This window comes from Curcuma longa, chromosome 9, assembly GCF_044706935.1.
Source record: "Curcuma longa cultivar G26 ecotype Majalengka, Jawa Barat chromosome 9, ITB_CL_G26_1.1, whole genome shotgun sequence".
Lineage (NCBI taxonomy): Eukaryota > Viridiplantae > Streptophyta > Magnoliopsida > Zingiberales > Zingiberaceae > Curcuma > Curcuma longa.
The window spans coordinates 5,823,691-5,828,545 of NC_133869.1; the positions used below are offsets into that span (position 1 = coordinate 5,823,691).

General features: G+C 38.8%; 1 pseudogene; it reads left to right on the forward strand.

Moving 5' to 3' along the window:
* LOC141834447 (uncharacterized) overlaps window positions 1-3,976 on the forward strand; it is a 4,471-nt pseudogene extending 495 nt beyond the window's left edge.
* Window positions 3,977-4,855: the final 879 nt, after the last annotated feature.

The following is a 4,855-nucleotide window of genomic DNA, read 5'->3' on the forward strand; positions in this document are numbered from 1 at the left end:
GAAAAAGTAACATCTCTCAACTCTATTTCAGAGATTGTTCCATCTAGTTGCTCACCGATGAAAATATAACCTTTGGAGGTATCAGAATATCTAATAAAGATACATTTCTTACTCTTAGGTCTTAGATTTCCAAATCTATGAGAACTCTCATGAACATATATAGGCAGTTGATCCCTAGGGTCTCAGATTACTTAAATCACTACAAGAAAAAAGCAAATAGACAACGCTAGAAAGACAACATTTTTTTATCAAAAGTGTTATCTTTTTTTATTTAACACCATTTTTGGACAAAAACGTTGTCTTTTAAAAATCAAAGACAACGTTATTCAGAAAGCGTTGTCTATTAGTGTTTTTTTGGATCAAAGACAACACAGTCTCAGAAAGTGTTGTCTAATAGCATTTTTTTGTTGGTGAAAGATAACATTTTTTAAAAAAGTGTTGTTGTTGAGGATAAACTCCAAGCCCCTTCCCAGAAACCCCAACCCCAACTCCAAACCCAACCCTGTAGTTGAAAAGCTCGCAGTTTCTCCGGAGGCCACGGCGAGTGCTAGTGGTAGCTGCGGTGGAGGCCCGTCATACTAGCCACAGCCACCGGTCTACAACATCGACAAGAATGATTTCCGCGACGTCGTCCAGAAGCTCACCGGGTCCCCCACTCATAGCCAGATCTGCCCTCCGCCTACGGAGCTGCCGTTGCCACACCCTCCTTGTCCTTCTTCGAACGCATCCCTCGTCCCCCCGCTTGTTCCCCCGACCTCCCGTCTCCACCGCATCCGCCCTCTGCTGCTTGCCCATCTCACCCCTCGCCCTCCGCCGCCCATGGTTCCAGTCCTGCCGCTGCCAGCCGTGGATCCTTGGACGCGGCCGCTGCTGTCCCCACTGCCGCCGCTTCCTACAGTTAGCGCTGCCGTCGAGTTGTCGATCTCGGCTTCATGCGCTGCCTCCGCGGTGGCAGCGCTGGGCTTCCGGTCTATGCCCCATCCTCAACGCCCGAAGATAGACAACACAAAAACTGTGTTTTTAAAAGTTGTTGCAATGCCTCCACCCTCTGCCCTCCGCCCGAAGCTCGATTGTGTTGCTTCGAGGTAAGTTTTACGACTACTCAATTTGATTCCTTCTGTTCTGGCGTGCTGTTAGCACTGGTCTTCATATGCCCATTCGATTTTCTCAATGAAGTCATCGCCGCTCGTTTGGTTTTTCCGCTTGTTTGTTCGCCTTTTGCCCTTAGTGTAACCCTATTTTGTTGCGATTTTGGGTCGAATGCATTCTTGATGAAAAAAGAAGGAACTGGCCCCTTGCAGATTTATGTGCGGATTAGCTACTAATTTCTCGAAACTGCAACTGCTTATGCAGATGGAGATTCGAGTTCTTCCTGGGGCAGCGACGGTGAAAATGAGAAATTCATCCGAAGAATGAACCCTCCACGGTATGTAAATTCTCTTACATCGAGTAGTCGCTTTTGAATCTGGAATTTTCTGATCCTTTCTTTCTCTTGTTAGGGTTGTTATTGATAATAGTTCTTGCCCGAATGCTACGGTTATTAAGGTAATCTATGATCTTCTGATTCCCTGTTGGTTGCTCCTTGAATGAACCTTGGTGCTTCTGATTCATGATATCTGGTTTTGTTCTTTGTAATTGGCATAGGTCGATAGTGCAAATAAATATGGAATCCTTTTGGAAGTTGTTCAGGTCCTCATAGACCTTAATCTCATTATCAAGAAAGCTTAGGGGGCGTTTGGTTTGAAATTTTTTTTCTATTTTCTATTTTTCATTTTCTATTTCTGTTTTTTTATTTTCTGATCTAGTTTTTAGAAAACAGAAAATGTGTTTTGTATGATATACTGTTTTCTATTTTCTAGAAAAGAAAACTGGAAAATACGTTTGGTTTGTTAATATAAAAAATTATAAATAAAATAAATTTTTATTTATAAACAAAATAATCCTTTAGGGATATTGCACGTATTACTATTTTGATTGTTAGCTCCCATATTGCACAAAACTCAAGCACCTGATGCTGCAGAGAAAAATATATACATATGATCTGAGGAGAAAAATATGCCCCATTTTATGCATTATAACACACTCAATTAACAACAAGTATTCAAGTTATCTATTTTTGTGGCAAAAATACAATGCATTAAAATTTGAAACCATGGAATGAACGCACACCCCATCTCTGTGAACTGGTATGTAGCATGCTACTACACCAAAAGCAAAGTTGTTGATGATAACAAAGTTGGGTCCAGTGAAGTCCAAGATCACCCTCATCCTGAAAATTCACGCATATGAAAATTCACACACACCCCATTTAAAATTTAAACAAATCCAAGCATATGAAACTCTTTAAAAATCTGGATGAGGGCCTAGTTGATCTTCAAGAAATCTTCTAAATTATGATTCGACGTTCACTTATAAAATTTAAAAAAGGAAATTCGAATATATGATACAGTATATCTGAAGTCCTGAACCGTACAAACACTGAATGTTGAAACTAACAAAAATATTTTCAATTAGAAAAGGATTTCTAGCCGAATGAATATAGCTCATATAAAAACTATTTGTTCTTATGGGGGTGCCACAGGTGGTCAGCCCCAAATGTTGCCTTACAAACCTAAAATAAGTTGCCCTATGGTATTGGCGTCGTTTGATAAACAACTCTATTTACTCCGTGGTGTAGGTGTAGATTGAAGAAGGAAAGGAGTAAGTGGAAAAAACTCAGAAAAATTGAAGAGAGAATGAGCTGCCTCTCATGATCAAGAGCATCATTGATAAAGATTTGATTAACATAGATAAACAAAATTAAAAAAAACATCTACGGATGAATTTTGGGATCAAACAATTGGACCATCGAACAACCAAACCTTAGAAAATACTCACAAACATGGAATCAGATGGCAGAGGAGAACTGACCGTTGTCTGCTGGGCGGAGGAGGAAGATGTTGCGACGGAGGAGGAAGAGTCGAGGAGGAGCACGCGGCGGAAGAGCAGTACGCACGGAAGAGCTCCGCAGGGGTCGGTGGCAGATGCCGCGACGGAGGAGGAAGAGGAGAGGAGGAGCACACGGCGGAAGATCGCGATGGGGAAGGAAGAAAGAGTTGTGTCGGGGGGAGAATAGCGGTGGAAGATCGGAAGGAAGAAAGAGTTGTGTCGGGGGAGAAAAAAAATCGCAGATTAATAAGGCCCGCGTTTTCTCATTTTCCACCCCCCGTTTTTGTATTTTCCATCGTTTCCATTTTCTAAGTAGAAAATGATATATTATCATTTTCTATTTTCCTAGAAAATGACTTTTCATTTTCCAGAAAATAAGATTAGAAAATATAAAACAAACAACATCTTCCAAGAAAATAGAAAATGAAAACAGAAAAACATCAAACCAAACGCCCCCTTATATCTCATCTGATGGAGGGTGGTTCATGGATGGTATGTCATTGGTTTAACAGCTCATCTAGCTTCCTGATTCTTTTGTGATTTATGCTAATTGGATTTGTTCTTCTTGGACTGATGCAATTTTTAAAGTGACAGATTCAGATGGGGAAAAAATTGAGACACAAAAATAACTGGAAAATATTAAGGACTACATTTGAAAAGTATACCATTTGCTCCATCTTCATGTTTTCTCTTATTGCAGCTGACATGGTCTAATGCTTTGTTATTGTAGTCAATAGAGGAAGGTTCTTTTGTACCATCACTATGTAGATTCGTAGATTTCGCACCTTTGTCCTCCTCCAATCACACATCAATTGAGCTAACTGGGGCAGATCGCCCTGGCCTACTCTCTGAAGTTAGTTCAGTTCTCACTGATCTAAAATGCAATGTGGTGAGTGCCGAGGTGTGGACGCACAACGCTAGAGCTGCAGCAGTGATGCAGGTGACTGATGAGGAGACAGGTTCTGCTATTACAGATCCCCAAAGGCTCTCTAAAATCAAACAACTCCTTTGCAATGTTCTAAACGGAAACAACAGGCAATCTCTATAATAGGTGTTTGGCAAATTCAAGACTATTTTGGTGTTGAAACTGATAAATTGTTTACTATGCAACTTTCTTTTGTTAGACCACTAAGGCACACATGCAGGATTCAGAATCTTGTTTGAAAGAACAGTCTTTTCTACCGTTAAGTGGTTTTAGGTGAATATTCTTATCGATCTGATTTAGTTTCTGATATTCTTCATTGTAAATAATTATTTTTCTCTTTTGATGGGACATTATACATTGATGGAGGAGGATATAATCATGATTGATTACTATTGTCCTATATATTGTCGTTTGCTCTTGCTCAATGATAACTATTAGAATAGATAGTTAAGTCCTATACCATTTGCATATTATTGGTCACGTGAGGATGATCTTGCAAGTGTAAACTCCTTTCTTCTCTCCAAATTGGGAAGGAAGGTTAAATTTTGAAAACCTTTTAATTCACAGTGCCACATTGGTTTTCTTCTTTTCTTGATATTAGCGCATATTTTTTTCTTCTCAATTGCTTAAATATATCCAATAACCATACATACTTTGAAAATTGGGAATAGAATTATTAATTGCATGTGTTATTATGGCCAAATTGGATTTGAATTTATTGCAAGTAATGCTACATTAGAAATCAACTTTTAGCATGATTTATGAATTAAAAAAAATTAGAATTGAAATTTATCCACTGTAAATTTTATTCAAAATGTCTTTATTATTTCTATCGGATTGAATTAACCTTCTATTCTTGAATCCAATAGGTTGAATTGATGGACTGCTCAGCTTCTATTGTTCAAAATGTTTTCAGATTACTGCCCGAGGTAGAAAAATTGATTTATCTTCTTAATAGAGCCTTTTAGTTAAATTAATGTTTAAGCTTATAAGAGTTATTGA